General features: G+C 43.6%; 1 long non-coding RNA gene across 2 annotated transcripts in view; it reads left to right on the forward strand.

Moving 5' to 3' along the window:
• Positions 1-20,765, forward strand: part of LOC129405556 (uncharacterized) — a 126,494-nt gene that overhangs the window by 77,802 nt on the left and 27,927 nt on the right. For both annotated transcript variants that reach the window (XR_008630651.1, XR_008630650.1), the window contains exon 4: positions 17,004-17,079. This is a non-coding gene — a long non-coding RNA (uncharacterized LOC129405556). The remainder of the gene's footprint in view (positions 1-17,003; positions 17,080-20,765) is intronic.

Below are 20,765 nucleotides of genomic sequence, written 5' to 3' on the forward strand. Positions count from 1 at the left end.
TGGTGGTGAGAGGGTTCTGGAGGTTTTCGGTTGCCAGGGCTCTGTTGAAAAAGGTGCTGGGCTCACCCATTGCCCTCCTCCCCTCAAATTTTGAAATCAGCCTCTTACTCATTCAGAGTGTGGTGACCCTATTAGGCAGTGGCTAAACCATTTGTGAGAAAGACACCTTTCAAGGAGATGATGGGAGACAGGGGCCACATGCCAGGAGGCTGAAGAACAGGAGAAAAAATATTTTTTCTTTTCCATCTCTTCTCTTCCCTTCATGTCTTTCCTTGTACAGACTATTCTCTTTGGAACCCTGAGCTTCTCTGGCTGACATTGCAATGAGCCGTGAATTCTCATGTAGGAATATCTGTTATCAAACTGGCTGGGGGACCCAGGCACATTTTTCTGCACTATGGTTTGGATTGTATGTCAGGGGACTGTTGTTGTACCTTATTAGCTCATGTCCTGAACATCCTCCCATCTCTCACTCAGGAGCCAGAGTGTGATGGAGAAGTGTTGGTTGGCTTTGCCCAAGTGTATGCGTATGATAAATGGATAGAGGATTCAGGGCTCAGGGTTCAGAGACAAGTCATCGCAACATTTTTCTGAGGGCTGGAGCGATAGTATAGTGGGTAGGGCATTTGTTTTGCATGCAGCCAACCCGGGTTCGATCCCTGGCATCCCATAGGGTTGTCTGAGCACCACCAGGAGTGATTCCTGAGTGCAGAGGCAGGAGTAACACCTGAGCATCGCCAGGTGTGACCCCAAAAGAAAGAAAAAAATTTTCTTCTGAAAATTTAGGATGGATAATTTTGAGCTTTGGCTTTGGACACGGTTCTCCAGCAGCGCCTGGCTTGTTATTTGGCATATCTTCTGTTTGATTGAACTCTTTGACATCTGTTTAAGAGCAGCTCAGGGAGCCATGTGACCTCCGTAAGACATTTTTCCTCTTAAGCCTTCTTTAGCATGAATTAATTGAATTGATCTCTGAGGACCCTTCCAACTTTAAAGGCAAATGTTTTGGACTGAAGAGGTAGTACAACAGGTAGGGTATTTGCCTTGCATGTGGCCAATCCAGGCTCAATTTCCAGCACCCCATATAGTTCCCTCAAGTCCGACAGAAATGGGGCTGGAGCGATAGCACAGCGGGTAGGGCGTTTGCCTTGCTCGCGGCCGACCCGGGTTTGATTCCCAGCATCCCATATGGTCCCCTGAGCACCGCCGGGGTAATTCCTGAGTGCAGAGCCAGGAGTGATCCCTGTGCATCACCGTGTGTGACCCAAAAAGCAAAAAAAAAAAGTCCGACAGAAATGATTCCTGAGTCCTGAGCCAGGAATAAGCTCTGCGTACTGCTGGGTATGGCCCACAAAAGTAAAAAAACAGAACAGAAAATCAAGTCCAGTGGTTCTATTTCAGGTGTGAAATAGTAATGAATACGTGAATAATATTAGGTGAGCATGAGATGAAGACATTATGGGTTTTTGAATAGTGGATTGCCTAGAAAGGATAGTGTAATGCAGAGCTGCTGATACCATAGATGTCATTTACAAAGGAACTTTATTTTTTTTGGTTTTTGGGTCACACCCGGCGATGCACAGGGGTTACTCCTGGCTCTGCACTCAGGAATTACTCTTGGCAGTGCTCGGGGGACCATATGGGATGCTGGGATTTGAACCCGGGTCGTCTGTGTGCAAGGCAAATGCCCTACCCGCTATGCTATCACTCCAGCCCCACAAAGGAACTTTTTTTTGCTAACCCCAGAGAGCTCAAACTTACTTCTGGGTTTGTGCTCAGGAATCACTCCTAGAGTTGCTCGAGATACCATATGTGGCACCAGGGATCCAACCCGGGTCAGCCATATGCAAGGCAAGTGTCTTAACATTTGTACTATCTTCTCTCAGCCCCCCTGAAAGAATTCTCTAAGTGGAAAATTCCTTTCTCATGAAATCCTTACAACGTTTGGAGATGTGTGTGTGTGTGTGTGTGTGTTGGGGATTGTTTCTTACAACATTCCATCAAGTGAGGGTAGGAAGGTACCAGTTCAGATCAGCACAGGCCAGAAAGCAGCACACCTAGCCACACGCGTAGCACCGAGTGGCTCTGTGACCATCAGTCAGGAGTGGGTCTCAGTAGGCGTCCTCCAGCACTCTTCTTTCCTTCTTGAATGTTTGCCATTTTCTAGCTTTCAAGGGCTCCATTCATGAGGGGGCTCCAACTAAATTTATTAAATTGATGTTACTGGATAGATTTTGATGAACAGAGGAAAAGACTTCAGATGGTCTTCAGATTCTAGTTGTCCAGGGTGGCCTTGGGCCCCATTTTGTTTTTTGTTTTTTTTTTTTGGTTTTTTTGATCACACCTGGCAATGCACAGGGGTTACTCCTGGCTCTGCACTCAGAAATTACTCCTGGCGGTGCTCAGGGGACCATATGGGATGCTGGGAATCGAACCCGGGTTGCCGTGTGCAAGGCAAACATTGGGCCCCATTTTGGAAGCTGTTTGGGCTGACCACAGAATAACAGATTATACCAAATAGAAGCATTTTTACTCAGGAATGTTTGCAAATGTACCCGGGTGCATGTGGTCATGTCTTTTAGATCAAGGAGAAGGGGTGGCCGCTAGTTGAGTACATTGGACACGTCTCACTCAATCTGATGCCAATAGCTTCAATAAGATGCCAATATCTTCTACTTCTTGCTCGTGTCAGAGTTCCTTTATTGTAAAAGAAGAAGCAGAAAAGTGGGATCTCGAGTAATAGTACAGCGAGTAGGACCTTTGTCTTGCACATGACTGACCTGGGTTCGATCCCTGGCATCCCATATGGTCTCCTAAGCACTGCCAGGAGAAATTCCTGGGTGCAGAGTCAGGAGTAAGCCCTGGGTACTGTGGGGTATTGCCCCAGAACAAAAAAAGAAGAAACAACATTTTAATTGGACCTAGTTAGGTGACAATGAGGGCTGGAGCGATAGCGCAGTGGTGGGCGTTCGCCTTTTACTCGACCGACCTGTGTTTGATTCCTCCGCCCCTCTTGGAGAGCCCAGTAAGCTACCAAGAGTGTCACGCCCGCAAGGCAGAGCCTGGCAAGCTACCCATGGTGTATTGGATATGCCAAAAACAGTAACAATAAGTCTCACAATGAGAGACGTTACTGGTGCCCGCTCAAACAAATCTTGATAAGCAACGGGATGACAGTGACAGTGACAGGTTACAATGCAGAAAAAAATATATTGTTAGGACCAGGGACATGTCTTGCAGGCCTGAGTGCTAGTCATATGGGCTGGGGCCCTGGTTTGACCTCCAGTACCATCTGTTGCCCTGAGCACCTTCAGAAGTGATCCCCCAGTCCCGATGAAAAAGAGAAAAGTCATCTTTAGCTTTTCGCTATATACTTTCACCTAAGTGATTCGTTGTTATTGTTTGTTTGTTTGGGGGCCATGTCTGACTGTACTCAGGGCTTGCTTCAGGCTCTGTGTGCAGGAATCACTCCTAGCAGTGCTCAGGGGACCCTAGGGGGTGCCGGGGATCCAACCCAGGTCAACCATATGCATGACAAATTCCATACCACTATTGTTCTGGACCACCTAAGTGAATTTTTTAAGTCACCTTTTCTAAGTATTATAACTCAATAAATAACTAAGTATTGTAACTAATAACAATTCACGCATACCTTTTGGAGGTAGAGGATTGTGTCACCCCTGGCTGTGCTCAGGGATTAATGACTTTTTGGCTCTGTGCTCAAGGGATCATTCTTGGTGGTGCTCTGAGGTCCGCCGCCACTGTGCTATCTCTGGAGCCCCATGAAAGAATGCGTTTTAAGGTGCTTTGTAGAATCAGGGAGTAAGGGAAGAGAGGGAAGGGAAGAAAAGCAGAAGAGAAAGAAAGAAAGTAAAGTGTGAGAAAGAAAATTGTTTGGCTGTTTCAAGCGAAGTTCTCCCAACTGCCTGGTCTCAAACAGCTTTCAAGAAGTTTCTAGAGTCAGAGTCTGCCTAGCCCTGAACCATCTTTCTGTGAAAATCTGTATTTTTTTCAGAGAGGCAGCTAGAGGAGAACTTATCATTTCTAGGAAAGCAAGTAGCTTGCAGGGGAAAGTGGGAAAAAAATAGTTTTAGTTGTTTGTTTGGGAGCCCAAGAGATAGCTCAAAGGGCTGAGCATATTCTTTGCATGCAAGAGACCCGGCTTCAATCCCTCAAACCACATGGTCTCGGGAGCACCACCAGGAGCCACCTGGAGCACTGAACCGGAAATAGTCCCTCATGTGCCTTCCCAACATGCACACACAAAAACAAAACAAAAAAAAGTCACTTGTCTTCTCTATTTTGATTTATTTCCTACAAAAGACAAAAGGTCTTTGGCCCTGGTTCTTATTATGAGCAGGGCTTAAAACATGTACCTGATCTCAATCAAGTTCCCCGCCCCACCCCCTAAACCATTCTTCTGTATTCCTCACTCCTAGAAAATCCAAATAACCTACTTACTCTAGACCCCAAACTTCCCATGGATGATGGTGATTTCACTTTGACCAAATTAATGAAATGATTGAAAGAAAACTGAGCGTTTCAGTGAATCCGACATGCAAAAGCTCCTTTTGCATCTTGTGTCGATGGAGCTGTATAGAACTGGACTGTGTGAGCAGGCAAGACACCTCCATTTATTTTTAATAGTTTATTTTTAATTAGTGAGTCAACGTGAGGGTACAGTTACAGATTTATACATTTTTGTGCTCATGTTTCCTCCATACAAAGTTCGATAACCCATCCCTTCACCAGTGCCCATTCTCCACCACCAGTAAACCCAACATCCCTCCCACCCTCCCCAGTCCCGTCTCCTCCCACCCCACACTGCCACTATGGCAGGGTATTCCCTTTTGTTCTCTCTCTCTAATTAGGTGTTGTGGTTTGCAACAAAGGTGTTGAGTGGCCATTGTGTTCAGCCTCTAGTTTATATTCCGCCCGCATCACCCTTCCCCCACATGACCTCTGACCACATTTTACTTGGTGTTCCCTTCCCTGAGTTGCCCAGAATGAGAGACCAGCCTCCAAGCCATGGAGACAACCTCCTGGTACGTATTTCTACTATTCTTGGGGGTTAGTCTTATAGTCTATTATTCTATATTCCACAGATGAGTGCAATCTTTCTATGTCTGTCTCTCTCTTTCTGACTCATTTCACTTAGCATGATACTTTCCATGCTGATCCACTTATGCAAACGTCATGACCTCATTTTTTCTAACAGCTGTATAGTATTCCATTGTATAGATGTACCAAAGTTTCTTCAACCAGTCATCTGTTCTAGGGCACTCGGGTTTTTTCCAGATTCTGGCTATTGTAAACAGTGCTGCGATGAACATATAAGTGCAGATGTCATTTTGACTATACTTTTTGGCTTTTCTGGGATATATTCCCAGCAGTGGTATTGCTGGGTCAAATGGGAGCTCAACCTCTAGTTTTTTGAGAATCGTCCATATTGTTTTCCAAAAGGGCTGAACTAGCTGGCATTCCCACCAGCAGTGTAGAAGGGTCCCTTTCTCCCCACATCCTCTCCAACAGCGGTTGCTTTTGTTCTTTTGGATGTGTGCTAGTCTCTGTGGTGAGAGGTGGTATCTCGTGGTTGTTTTGATCTGCATCTCTCTGATGATTAGTGATGTAGAGCACTTTTTCGTGTGCCTTTTGGCCATTCGTATCTCTTCCTTGGTAAAGTTTCTGTTCATTTCTTCGCCCCATTTTTTTATGGGGTTGGATGTTTTCTTCTTGTAGAGTTCAACCAGTGCTTTATATACCATTGATATCAGCCCCTTATCTGATGGGTATTGTGTAAATATCCTTTCCCATTCTGTAGATAGCCTTTGTATTCTGGTCACTGTTTCTTTTGCGGTGCAGAAGATTTTTAGTTTAATGTAGTCCCATTTGTTGATCTCTGTTTTTACTAGATTGCTTAGTTCCGTGTCATCTTTTTTTTTTTTTTTAAGGAAGAAGGACATTGCTTTATTTTTTTTTTATTTTTATTTTTTTTTGCTTTTTGGGTCACACCCGGCAATGCACAGGGGTTACTCCTGGCTCTGCACTCAGGAATCACCCCTGGCTGTGCTCAGGGGACCATATGGGATGCTGGGATTTGAACCCGGGTCGGCCGCGTGCAAGGCAAACGCCCTACCCGCTGTGCTATCTCTCCAGCCCCAGTTCCGTGTCATCTTTGAAGATACCTTTATCTTCAATATTGTGGAGGGTTTTGCCGACCTTGTCTTCAATGTACCTTATGGTTTGAAGACACCTCCATTTAGACTCTGTGAATCGATGGCGTTTTTCCATGATGGAATCTGTGGTCCCCTCGTCCCAATCTTTCCTCTCGTCAATGCACACTGATTATTAAAGGGGAAATCCCAGTTTGAAATTCTACAGGAAGCTTCTCCCCCTTCCCCTGACATCCTCAGCAGGTGCGAGAGGTAGATTGGAGGGAACCTGACGGGCTGTCCTTGGATTATTAGGCTGATAATGGCTTTGGAGCCGGTGGGGCGGCATTGCCTCCCGACCCCTGGTGGGCATCAGTGACCTTAGAGGGGTCTCTTGTTGAGAAACTCCTGTCCACTCTCACCATCCACAGACTAGGAACTGAAGGATGCTGTTGAGAACTGTAGGTGCCAAGTAAAGAAATCACAATCCGACCAGGGCTGTTAATTCTGTAAGAGGGATAAGGGCCTTGTGATCACAAATGAGAATGCCTTAGAGATGTGTGCCCGAAGGATTGGGGAGTGAAATGATACTGTGTCACGATTTCTTTGAGAATGTCAGCAAAGAAAACAGAGCGGAAGCAAATAGGACTAAATGTTAATAACGAGTAAATAGGGATGATTAGGGCTGAGAGAGAAGGCACAGGGATAACTGCATAGCTAAGGCGTTTTACTTTGCCTGAGGCTGACCCTGGTTTGATCATGTGGGTTTGACCCACATGAACCCTTACTGAGAGCATCTCCCAAGCAACCTCCCAGCCCACCATTAGAGATTACAAGTGCATGGATATCTGTGACATTCTTTCTCTTTTTTTCTTTTTCGGTTTTTGTATTTATTTATCTGGGGGGTATTTTTCCCCCCATACTCAGTGGTGCTCAGGGCTTACTCCTGTCTCTTTGCTCAGGAATAACTCCTAGCAGGGCTCCAGGGAACATGCTGGGGATAAAATCTGGTTCCTCAAAGGAGAGAGAAAGAAGGAAAATGCCTCCCATAGACTCTGTGGATGCTGGGTGGGGGTGTTGGGGGCTGGTGGGAGGAAAACAGGAGACATTGATGGTGGGAAATGTACACTGGTGGAGAGATGGGTGCTAGATTATTGTATGACTGAAACCCAGTTATAAACAACTTTGTAATGGTCTATCTCACGGCTATTCAATTAAAAAAAATTTTTAAGTGCCATGGCGTTCATGTCTGCTTCAGTCAGCTTAATCAGTCAGCTGAATAAATAGCAGACTCCTACATTAAAAATAAATGAATAGGGGCCAGAGCAATAGCACCGTGGTAGGGTGTTTGCCTTGCACTCGGCCAACGCAGGTTCGATCCCCAGCATCCCATATGGTCCCCCAAGCACCGCCAGGAGTAATTCCTGAGAGAAAAGTCAAGAGTAACCCCTGAGCATTGCTGGATGTGACCCAAAAAACAAAAATAATAAATAAATGAATAAATAAAAATCTGGTTCCTCTTCATGGAGGACCAATGCTTTCCCCTCTGGACTATCTCTCCAGCCTCTTATTTTTGATGCATTTGAAGTGCATTTATTTTAGAGGCTAACATCAATTCTAACTTCGAAGTGAGAAAAAGCACAGTAGCCATTTTTTAAATGACTGAACTCTTGTTTTTATTTATCTGAGCTAAATGCTAAAGTGGGCTGGAGCAATAGCACAGCAGGTAGGGCGTTTGCCTTGCATGTGTCTGACCTGGGTTCAATTCCTCTGTCCCTCTCAGAGAGGCCGGCAAGCTACCGAGAGTATCCCGCCCGCACGGCAAAGCCTGGCAAGCTATCCATGGCATATTCAATATGCCAAAAACAGTAACAACAAGTCTCACAATGGAGACGTTACTGGTGCCCACAAGAGCAAATGGATGAACATGACGACAGTGCAGACAGTGCTAAAAGCTAAAATATTTGGGGTTTGGAAATCAGGACAACATGGAATATTTTCTTGAAGTTTGACACAGGAGTAAGAAGGTTTAGAGACTTTGGCTTCGTGGTCAAGACAAAATTAGAATGACTACTATCGTGATCGAAACTAATTGAGAGTCAGTTTTTGTTGTTGTTATTGTTGTTTGATTTTGTTTTGGGTTTGGATGATATAACCAGGGGTTACTTCTGGCTCTTGACTCAAGAATTACTCCTGGTGGTACTTGGGGGGGGGACCATATGGAATGCCAGGGATCGAACTTGAATTGGCCACATGCAAGGCAAACACCCTACCTGCTGTACTGTCTCCCCAAACCCAGAAGCTAACTGAAAGTCTGAAGCTAATGGTCAGAATATAAACTATACTGAGATGATTTGATTTTCGTTGGAATTAACAGAATTAATGGGCTCCTTTGAAATGCTTTCCCCCTGCCTAGTTGTTCATTGCTGCCATACTACAAGTAATGAATGTCTTTTTAGCTATAGTAATATAGGACTTATCATAGAACATATGTGTTTATATATTGCTGTGAAGACCCAGGAAGCAAAATACATTTCTAATAATGGACTGTTTCTCTGTAAAATTTTGGATGCAGAAGTTGGTATCAGTTGAGTTGGCTCTTTAAATTTTTCAAACTGGGATGGGGGATTGGGCCACACCCATGGGTACTCAGGGCTTATTCCTGTCTCTGTGCTCAGAATCACTCCTGACAGTGCTCGTGTGTGGTGCTGGGATTGAACCTGGATTCACTGTGCTCAGAGCGAGTGCCCTACCCACTGTGCTATCACACTGGTCCAATTGTATTAATTTTGCTTCCTTTGATTCTTTGCTACACGTAAATATGTGCCCAGATGTACTGCCATGGCCTTTCATACACTGCACAGATGAAAATGTGGGATGTGGCTTGGTGCTAGAATGCACCTTATATGCGGGAGATCCTGGGTTTGCTCCCTAACACTGCAGCTCCCTCCAAAGTAGTTTTTTTTTGTTTTGTTTTGTTTTTGGGTCACACCTGGAGATGCTCAGGGCTGACTCTTGGCTCTGCACTCAGGAATCACTCCTGGCGGTGCTCAGGGAACCATATGGGATGCTGGGAATCAAACCCGGGTTGGCCGAGTGCAAGGCAAATGCCCTACCCTCTGTATTATCGCTCCAGCCCCAAAATAGTTTTAAGTATAACCCGCACAACTCTTGTAAACCCCACATTTTTGATGCACAGAAAGAAGTTACTTCTGAACACTTCTTTATTTTTCAGCTAAAACTACTTATTGTGTGCTCACTTCAAAACCCTGCTGTAGTCCTGAGATTTTGAAACTATCTTGTGTGTGTGTGTGTATGTGTGTGTGTGTGTTTTTTTTAACTTTTTAATTTATTTTGGTGGTTGGGCAACATCCAGAGATTCTCAGGGGTTATTCCTGCCTCTGTGCTCAGGAATTACTCCTGGTGGTGGTGCTTGGGGCATCGGGGAATCATATGGGATGCCGGGGTCGAACCTCGGTCTGCCACATGCAAGGCAAGTGCCCTACGCGCTGTACTGTTGCTCCAGCCCCATGTCTTGTGTTTTTCAGCCCAGGACTTGACTTACTGCCTCAGGTGAAATTTCCTGGCTCTAACTAAAAAGCAAATTGCAAAGAATCTAGGACTCTGGTGTGCTTGCTCTTTGCTCCTTGCGCAAGCCAGGCTTTGCTACCAGTAAATCGACAGCAACCCCCCTCTTTGGGGAAGAGCAAAGCTCACCAGAAGCTGCCTCACTAGTAGAGATCACTTCCCTGATGGAGTCTAGCGTGAAGGTCTGATCAAATGGTGACGCTGATGGGGTGGAGCGTCATTTCTCAACACATACTTGGAAATGAGCCCATTAGATATTTAGGCATTGAAAAAGCAGTGTTAGAAGGAAAAAGTTTGATTTTTACCACCATCCAAGACACAAACAAATGAAACCCCTTTGTATTTAGGTGCATAGCAAGAGTACAGCAGATTGGACATACAGGCTCCATCTCGGGCACCCCAAATACTCCCTCAGCCTTTCCAAGAGTGATCCCTAAGGTCAGCCAGGTGTGCTCCCCTTCCCCCCAAAAAAATAGCAAAACCCAACAACCAGCTTACATTTTATTTTTTAATTTTTTTTTAATTTTTATTGAATCACCGTGTGGAAAGTTACAAAGTTCTCAGGTTTATGTCTCAGTTATACAATATTCAAACACCCATCCCTTCACCAGTGCCCATATTCCACCACCAAAAACCCCAGTATACCCCCGCCCCGCCCTCCTACCCCTAACTGTATAACTGATGAATTTCACTTCATTCTCTCTTTACCTTGATTACGTTCCATATTTCAACACAAAACTCACTATTGTTGTTGGAGTTTCCCCCCAAGAAAGACAGCCCTACTACCAAGGAAGCATTTGATAATTCGTTTTCCATTAAAACATTGTATGTTTTCAGTTTTTAGAAAAGGTCGCGCAGCCACTAATGTGGCCGCACAGTTCAGAGCTGTCCCAGTCCAGCATCCCGGAGCCGTGTTAGTTGCTGCTCAGTGTCGCCAGGGCTCCATCTGGAGAAGGTGTGCTGGCTGTACCTCCTCTGTCTGGATACCCGGTGTTGTGGCCCGGTCTCGGGTCTGGAGCATAACCAGCTTACATTTTAATTTTGGCACCTCCTCTTCCCCCATTGCTGCTGTAACCGTAATCGTTGTGATGAACCAGGGTGGTGAGTGATGCGGCTGTAGGACCCCGCAAGAAGCAAATTGCAAAGAATCTCGCCAAGGGCACACACCCAGCGCCGGGGTCTCTCCCCTTTAGATGGTCCTGCATCCATGCTTGCCAAGGTGGCACTCCAGCGGTGGCACTCGCGGGGTGGCACCCTTCACTCTCGGTGTTCTTTCCCACGGGGAGATGAATGGTGGACCAGGGAGCGCAGACTGCAGCCTCCTGGGGTCATGCGCAGTTCGGGGAAGGCTGCACTGGATAGAACAGTTTTTTCTTTTTTTGGTGGTGGTGGTGGAGGAGGGAGCAAGGGGGATGCTTGGAGATGTTCAGGGCTTACTCTTGTTTCTGCACCCAAGAATCACTCCTGACAGTACTTAAAGGACCATGTTCGATGCTGGAGATGGAACCTGGGTCAGCTGCATACTAGGCAAGCACCCTACCCTCCTCTACTACCTCTTCAGACCCTAGAACTCACAGTCTTACTCTTCCAGTGTGAAGTCTTCAGTCACTAGCCTTTCCCCCGGGCCTCCAAAAGAATTTGAGTATGGGAGGGGGTCTGAGAGCCAGTATAAGGGTTAAGGGGCTCACCTAAGTGTGCACCTGCCTCTGCTGTCCCGACTCTCTTCTTGTTTCTTTAACTTTTCTTCTTCTTCTTCTTCTTCTTTTTTAGGAACCTTACCAATGACAGTGCTCAGAGGATACCTGACCCCCAGGCACCACCAGGTATCCTCTGAGCACTGACATTGGTAAGGTTCCTCAAAAAAAAAGAAGAAGAAGAAGAAGACGAAGAAGAAGAATTAAAGAAACAAGGTCTGGCAGGGAGAAGGGCTGCTCGAGAAATAGTACAGTGGGTAGGGTACTTATCTTGCATTAGACTGACCCAGGTTCCATCCTTGGCACCTCATATGGTCCCCTGAGCACAGTCAGGAATGATCCCTGAATGCACAGCCAGGAGAAACCCCTGAGCATCAGCAGGTATGGCAAAGAGGAAGGAAGGAAGGAAGGAAGGAAGGAAGGAAGGAAGGAAGGAAGGAAGGAAGGAAGGAAGGAAGGAAGGAAGGAAGGAAGGAAGGAAGGGAGGGAGGGAGGGAGGGAGGGAGGGAGGGAGGGAGGGAGGGAGGGAGGGAAGAAGACCTCAATGACAGGAAGGAAGGATGGAGGGAAAGAAGAAGGAAGGAAGGAAGGAAGGAAGGAAGGAAGGAAGGAAGGAAGGAAGGAAGGAAGGAAGGAAGGAAGGAAGGAAGGAAGGAAGGAAGGAAGGGGCCATAAATCTGCAATAGAGCTCTTGCTTTGAATCTGTGAGGCCTGGGTTTGATTCTTCTCATCCCTTACACCCTTACACGCTCCTTCACCCCCTCCTACAAACACACAATAATTTACAAAATGAGAGAAGCAGGATCAGATAGTACAGTGGGTAGGGTACTTGACTGGTGTGTAGCCCACCCAGGCTCTATTCTCAGCACACATTAGGTCACCCACAGTAATTAGGGCAGAGAGCACAGACCCAGGAGTAAATCTTGAGCACCTGAGCACCCCAACCCCATAAATTTTTTTCAAAAAAGAAGTAGTGTGTGTTTCTCTTAGGGTGCAGTCCTACTGTTTCAACTACTAGCCTCAAGGTCTTCATCAGCAAATTGAGAGATTTCCCCATTACAGAAGCTATGATATGATGTCCAGTTATTTATTCTACGCCAGGCACTGTTTTGAGTACTTTACATTAAAATTTTCATTCTCATAAGAGTTCTACAAAGCCAATACTCTGCTTACGTCTAACTCATCAATTAGGAGACTAAATATTCTGGGATAAGCAAGTGCTGGGCAATCAGAGAATTTTAAAGGTGAGAGGCCCTGTGGAAATTATTTATAATCAGAGAGGCAGCGTATCACCATGGTGGCAAAGGGTGTGCATTTGCTACCCAAAATGTGTGGCTCTGAAGCATGGATCCTTCATTTGTCAGGACTTCATCATGGGCAAATGACTTAACCTCTGACTCATTTTCTGTAAAACAGACACGAGACCCTCCATTGGAAGGTCGTGAGGATTGAATGTGCCCTTCTTCAGACACATCTATCTTGCTGCAGGAGGGATAGTACAGCAGGTCGGGCCTTTGCTTTGCAATGATCAAGGCAACCTGGGACTTGATCCCCAGTACCCCATATGGTTCCCCGACCCCCTCTAGGTGTGATCTCTTAGCAAAGAGCCAGGAGTAAGTTCTAAGCATGGCTGGATGTGGTCCAAACACCCTAAATAAAAACCACGCTTGTCTCTTTAAAAACCCAGTTAGTGGGGCCGGAGCGATAGCACAGCGGGTAGGGCATTTGCCTTGCACGCGGCCGACCCGGGTTCGATCCCCGGCATCCCATATGGTCCCCCAAGCACTGCCAGGAGCAATTCCTGAGTGCAAAGCCAGGAGTAACCCCTGAGCATCGCTGGGTGAGACCCAAAAAAAAAAAGTAAAAACCCAGTTAGTGATAGATGAGGAGGACAAAGAGGAAGGGGAAGGGACTGATGATGGCGGAGACAGGGACTGGTAAGCAGACACCTGGGACTCTACTTAGAAGAATGTATATTGAAGCTCTCAGGTGACAAAAAGACTGCTGGTCCTAGGGATGGTCTTGATAGAAACAATGGAGTTATCATTTATCAATTAAGGGATGGTTTTTCTTAGAGAAAAGAAAGAATTCGGTTGAAGCTACAGAGAGAAAGAGAGGGACTGTTAGCCTAGAAAGGCAGAAAAATGTTGGCTATGTTTAATTCAGCAAAAGGTTTATGGAATCACAGAAATGCCCAGGTGCAGTAGGGCATACAGATTTGGCGCTTATGTGGCATCATTCCATTTTTCATCAAGGATCATCAAAGATCCTTGATGAGTTTTAGAGCTAAATGAGACCTAGCAGATTCATCCAGTAGTTTCTCTCCTCTTATGCTTCCAATGAGGACAGAGTTTGGTGAGATTTGACGAGAACCTCAATCCATTGCAACCTGGATGATGTGTGGCGTGTGTGCAAAGCCTGAGGGGGGAGGGGAGTAGTGTCTGCTATTTTAGAGCATTACCTAAAAGAGTAGACTGGAGTGATAGCACAGCGGGTAGGGCGTTTGCCTTGCACATGGCTGACCTGGGCTCGATTCCTCCCTCTCTCTCTCGGGGAGCCCGGCAAGCTACCGAGAGTATCCCGCCTGCACAGTGAAGCCTCGCAAGCTCCCCATGGCATATTCGATATGCCAAAGACAGTAACCACAAGTCTCACAATGGAGACGTTACTGGTGCCCGCTCAAGCAAATCGATGAGCAGTGCTGCAGTGCTACTCAAAAGAATAGAGAAGAGAAGGCAGTGACTCTCCCCAAATCAATTCAAAAAGGGAGAAAGAGTGAGGGAGGAGGAGGAGGGAGAGAGCCAGAGAGAGAGAGAGAAAAGGAGGAAAAGGGGGAACTAATTTTATGCTAAGCAGTCTTAGATTGGATTGGAAGTTAATGTTTAAAAGCCCTGGGTAGGAAAACTCTGATTTTATTATTTCTAGGAATTTGCTTTCCTAAAAATGGAAAGGAAGTTTGGGGGAGAGTTTGGCAGGGTGGATAGGACTAGCAAATGCAGAATCAATCCATTTGCAGCTGGTGTTCAAACTGGTAAGCTGCTAACGTTGATCTGTTAGTCTGTTACTGCTTAAGATGAATATAGCTGGGCTTTTTTTTTTTTAAAATCACTTTTAACTAAATTTATTCATTAGTCTTTCTTTTAATAACAAAGTATCTCAGGAACAAATGAATGAAATTAATTTGGCATGGAGCCCTGAGCAGGGGCAGGGGCCGGGAAGCCCTTTCACAGACTGAGAATGCTTTGCTGAGTTTCCTTTACAATTCCCCTTGCCAGGGTAGGGTTGCAGGGTGTTGAGGAGGGGTTTAAAGGCTCCCCACTGCGCTTACTCCCGGGTTACAATAGTGCTGGTTTGCTGAAGGAGGCCACTGCATAGAGGTTGCAGCCAAGATAAGATTTGTACGGTGCTGAACTCTTGTAGGTATTCATCTTTATAAAAACCGTTTATCTACCATGTCAATATTTTTGAAAGAGACTTTGATTGTTTTTTTTTAAATTATAATTAGAAAAAGAAAAAGTGGGGGCTGGAGAGATAGTACAATAGAGAGAGTTCTTGCCTTGCACGCGGCTGACCCCTGGTTCAATCCCCAGTATCCCATATGGTTTCCTGAGCACTGCCAGGAGTAGCCCCTGAGCATTATTGCTGGGTGTGGCCCAAAAACCAAAAGGGAAAGAAAATAAAACAACAACAAAAAAAAAAACAGAAGAAGAAAAAGCTTAGGGCCAGTGAGATAATACAGCAGGTCAGGTGCTTGCCTTGCATAAAACCCATTGAGGTTCCATCCTGGGCACATCTTGAGCACCACTAGGAAGGATCCAAGCGCAGAGCCAGGGGTCAGCCCTGAGCATAGCCAGGTGTGATCTTAAAACAAGCCGAAAAACCTGCCCAAGATTGCACGGTGATAGGGTTTTTGGTTACTGGGACAGTTGAGGCCTTCCTTATGGAACCCCTCCACCAAGCCGAACCCCACAGCCCACAGCCATAATTGGAGGATTCCAGGGCTAAGGGCAAAACTGGTGCCTTCTCCTGTATAGCTCTTGGCTACTTCCACTTAAAGATCTGCTCTTTGGGAGGTGATGGCATCAAGCTAGAGACAAAGAAACTGAGGCCCAGGACCCTTCTATTTTGACCTTCAATTTTCAGGAGCGCATGGCAAGGACAGGTGAGACACAGAGGTCAAGCTATGAATATCGGTACAAGAGGAAGGAGGACGGTCGGATCTGTGCCCTTCACGTTGGTTAGGAAGAGGAGGACCCAACTCTGCTCTCCATGAACACACAGGCTGTGCGCTTGCAAACTGGTCCGTTCGTGTCAAGTCTTTGAAGAAATGGCTTAGGAAATCAAAGGGGACCCAGAGTGGCATCCGGAAGTTCTTAGCGCCCGCACATAAGAATTTTTATAGGTTCTATGTTGTGTCGCAGCGTGATTAGTTGAGAGGAAGGGATGTTCAGTGATGAGAGTGGTAACATCCGTGGCTGGCGTTCTTTCTTGTGGTTCTAATTCAAGAGTGCTCTCCAACTTTTTTCACCCATAGGAAAAACCCCAAAGGGGTGTCCTAGAAAAAAATAAAATCAGGAAATTGTCAGGGTCTAGTAGAGGAAAACCCTTAAGTCTCTAGGGAGAGATGAAAATTAGTTACCTGTGGAGTACAGAGAAGTGATATTAACCAGACTCTTAGGACCCAGAACATAAATATGGTGTCAGAATATTCTGTCCTAAGACAAATCTTACTGTTCTATGCAAAAGTCTAAGTGGAGTATGGTGGAATCATATAGAGGGAAGAAAAAAAAAAAGATATGTGTAAAAGACCCGAAAGAAATTTGGGAGAAAAACTGCCTAATTTGTACTCATTTATTTTGTCTAGGGTTTAAAATGGTAGAGACTTATATGAAAATAAGGAGAGATGAAAGAAATTTAAAATTTTTCTAAGCAGAAGGTAATTTTTATTTGCAGCAAATATTTGTGAGTTAATGAATGTAAACCCTCATTAAAAGGGAGAGAAAATTATGAGCAAAAAGAGAGAGAAGTGAAAATCAAGGTAATTGATTTTAAAAATTCAAACTAAATCTGTCTTAAAAAAATTTAGTGTTTCCATCTTAGAGTATGTAGTATTTTATGCTTTCCTTTGGGGGAAACTAATTTGAAGTTAGACAATCCTTTCAAAAGGAAGTTTAAGGTTTAATCTTTTTTCTCTCTCAGATGGTTATTGAAATTTAGATTACAGAAACTATTATAAGCAGGCATTATTATGTATTAGGAAATATGTTAAAACAGATGAGAATAGTGAATCAAATATATTGAAAGAGTACCTAAACTACTGAGTCAAGGAAGACCTACAAGACATGTCAATCGCAGACTATGACAGTTTTAAAAAAACTAATGTCTTATGAAGGTCTGTAATAAAATTTAAAGTTTTAAAACAGGATGATTTTTAAATTGGCAGCATTGATATAACTTAATTATATTTAAGGCATGCTGTCTGAAATTCAAATAGCTGTCATCCTATTATGATTTTTCAGAGAGCAGAAGTAATCCTAATTGCTCACCTCTTTCTTTTTCATTTCTATAGGAAAAACGTCAGAAGTTTTATCTCCCGAAGACCCTTTGAGTGTTCTTTAAAAGGTGACATTTTTTTTCATCTGTAGGTAAGGAAATGTTTTTCTATTGTCTAATGCATCTCCTGAACTGAAAGTATTTCAGTGAGAGCAAAGAAATAGCATGTCCTTAAGCTTTGCTCACCATAATTGATGTTAAAGCAAAACATTATGAAGTTGATGGAAAATAGGATTTGTGAGTTAAATAAAACAAATTAGTTAGAATTTTTTTTTTAAATAGAGCTATATTTGGGGAAGAGAATGAGTCCCTTTATGTTGCACTTTCTGATAGATTGATATGATAGAAGGATTTTTTTTTTGGAGAAAAAAAATTTTAAGCAGAACTTCAATTATGTTTAGAAAATTAGAAATCAGAAGACTTTCAGATAGCTAATATATTTTTAAACTTAAATGTAAATATCTGTTAGTGAAAAATAGTCTATTTTGATAAATTTTGAAAGTCTCCTCATTGCCTTCACGCAGGCCAATGAATTAAAGTTAATAAGATTTGGGTAGTAACAGAGAAGCTGAGACCCTAGGATATATTCACAGGCTAAGGGAAAAACTGCTTTGAGGGATGATAATGTAAATCTAAACAATATGTTTAATCAAGCAAGAACCTGTCTTTTGTGTGTGATCTCTTTTCATTTGTTTTGTATTTAGTTGTACTGGTAACATCAGAAAAGAAAGAAACAGACTAACTTTATGGCACGTTAGAATATTAACAATTCATCCAATTAGGAACAGTGATTTTATTAGTAGAGTTTACTTGGATGAAAGTATAGATTACCTCTATGAAAGTCAGGCACTTTTAAAACAGATGAACTGAAAATGCAATATAAGCACCTAAATATTTAGAGCTGCTTTGCAGTATTTTATGACATTAAAAGAATAAAAGAAGTAGTTATAGAAATTACACATAAAATATGTTGTAGGAGATGTAAATTTGTATATTCCAGTTGTGTCAGCGATATTACATTTGGAAAAAAGAAGCAAATTGCAGTTTTTGGTTTTCTGCTAAAATATAGGCTCAAAAGTAACAAAAGTTCTCCTGCTCTTAATTACATTAATAATACAATAAAATACGAGCATTTAAAAATCTTAGTTTAGAAGTTTAAGTCTCTTAGAAATACATGTAAAAATTATGTGGTGAAATAGAATCTAAAACCTTTAGGATAAAAATTCTAAAGGTTTGGTTTGAAATTTGAAGAACTCATTTCTAGAATATTTATTTTTATTTATAAAGACATATTTATGTTGCATATGTAAGCTAAGATTTAGTTAAATTAATTAGGATATGCTAAACTAAGTTTTTGAAAAAACATTGTAATAATATTTTTAAAAACAAAATTATTTCTGTAATCTTTAAATAAATCCATTTTAAAATCTCACGTTCTAAATCTTATATTTTGGAGGATGAAAGAAAAGAAAAGAAAAAAATGACTACTATCTTCTAATGGAAAATATTTTGTGGCACATTTCATAGGAAATGTATGAGGAGATTACTTTCATTTTTGGCTTGTTTTTGAGCCTTGTTTATGAATCATATATTTTAACATTTGAAGAATAATATGTAAAATGTGTATTACGTTTTTATAGTCTGGTAGTTATTAAAAATAGAGGGGAAAATAAAACTTTGCCCAGCTCAATTTTAACTAAAGTGTTAAGTGAAAAATTGGAAAATATATAAAGCTAAAATAACACATTGAGCCAAAATGTAAAATATAACAGGTATATGTTATTTTCATATCTTGGCATTAGACCATTTATTTTAATTGTTAATGATAGTACTTACTACAAATGAGAGAAAAAAAGAAATGAAGGAAAAGCATTTTCTTATTGCAGTTTACTAGATCAAAAAGATGCTAATAAGCTAAATGCAATACTAAGGAACATATTTAAAATAGAATTTTGCTTATTTGTGATGAAGATTTCTCTTTTCAACAAGATTTTGGGGGTTTGTGTGTGTATTAGCATTTCTGAGTCCTGTGATTTGAAGTTCCTGCTATATTTTGAGTGCCCTTTCAACTGGAAAAATGTTTTTGTGGAAAATTCAGACGTTGTATATATTTTATTTTATATTTGAGTTCTAGAAGGAAAAAAATGACTTTGGGAGAATTCTAGTTGTTTTAAGGCATTGTATAAAAATCAGAACGATTATTTTGTCTGTCAATGACATGCCTGGGTAAGTCGCAGTTTGTGCAAATATTTCTTGGACATTTAATTTATATTGATGATACAAGGATCTTTGTGATTGTAATTACTGGAATTATGAAAAATATATTTCAAAGAAATGTATTTTAAAACTTATTTTTAGTTAAAACAAGAAGGATTTTTAAGGAGTTTTTTAAAATAAGATTTGATTGTGTGATTTTCAGAAAGAGTGAGCTGTTAGCTTATTCTTCAATTCTATTTAAAATGTTTATTTGCTGTTTGTTGATGTCTTAAAATGAGATAGGAATAAAGCTGCAATATATGCTGTTATTGATGATTTTTCAATAGTGAGAAAGGGAAAGCAAAGCTAGTTGGCACCATAGGGGTTTTTCTATTTAAAAAATTAATTTGAAATGGAAAACATAAATTTCCTAGAACTAGTTTTAGGTATTTGAACTTGTTTGGAGTTGCCAGAATTTTCTAAGTCAATATATTTGATGAAACGTGTCTTATAAAATGGAGAGATGTTGAACATTGTGGCCAATTATAGGATACTTTTTCTCTCTTGTTGATTCCGAGGACTTAGGAAACAGATTTTTCCATTTAAGAATATTGAACACCTAAATTTCTGGTCTATACTACTTCAGAAAAATACCAGAAAGTGACTTCAGGAGAAGGGCAAATGAATGGAATTTAAATATCCTCTTGAAAAGAGAAACATTTGGCACAGGGAAGAGTGTTCTGCACGAGAACAAATAGTTGTTGGTCTGAGATCATTTTTCTGGTTAGCTTGAGATGGTTTGTGTGCTAGAGGTAGGCAGTGAGAGAAGAGAATTGTAACTGCTCCGCCAAATTTTGCAAAGTTTTCTGGGGCTAGCCAGGGTGAAAAAGTCGGTGCAACAATTGGGTGTTGGGACGGGGAAGGAGCCGAGCTCGCCTTGCCCTAGCGCCACGAGGGGGTTAACCGCGGCGCGCCCGGTGCACGCCGGGAGTTGTAGGCCCCGGGCATTGTGGGAAGTGTCGTAAAAGTCGTCCGTGCTTTCCGGAAACAGCTATGGCCGCCTCCAGGGCGCGGGATTTACTGTGGCTCTTCCGGACGGCTTCGGGGGGCTCAGAACGCCGCCAACAGCCCCCCTCCGTCAGCTCCAGGCCGCCTGGGGCGTGTTAGGGATGGTCTCGGGGTGGGCCGGACGGTCGGGAGGGCGTGTTGTGGCTAGACGGGGCCAGGAGGCCTGGCGGCGACCCGGCCTGCCGGCCCTGCGGCTTCCAGGTGCCCCGGGGCCCGCGCCGGAGTTTTATTGGTGTGTGTGGGGGCGGGGAGGGGCGGGGGGAGGCGGGCCTCCAGCCTGGCACCCTGCCCGCGTGTCCCACGGCGCCCGCCGCCGCCCCCGGGCCGGTGGGCGCTCGGCGCGCACGAGCGGGTCGGGCCGGGGGTTCTGCACCGCCTCGCGCGCTGCTTCTGGAGGCTCTGGGCCCTGGGGGCTGCGGGGGGAGACTTTGCCTTCTACCCCCTTCGTGTTACAGTTCCGAAGTGGCGCGGGGGGCGTGGTAGTGGGGGGTGGGGGAGGGCTCTGTCCTGGACA

The sequence above is a fragment of the Sorex araneus genome, chromosome 6 (genome assembly GCF_027595985.1).
Source record: "Sorex araneus isolate mSorAra2 chromosome 6, mSorAra2.pri, whole genome shotgun sequence".
Taxonomy (NCBI): domain Eukaryota; kingdom Metazoa; phylum Chordata; class Mammalia; order Eulipotyphla; family Soricidae; genus Sorex; species Sorex araneus.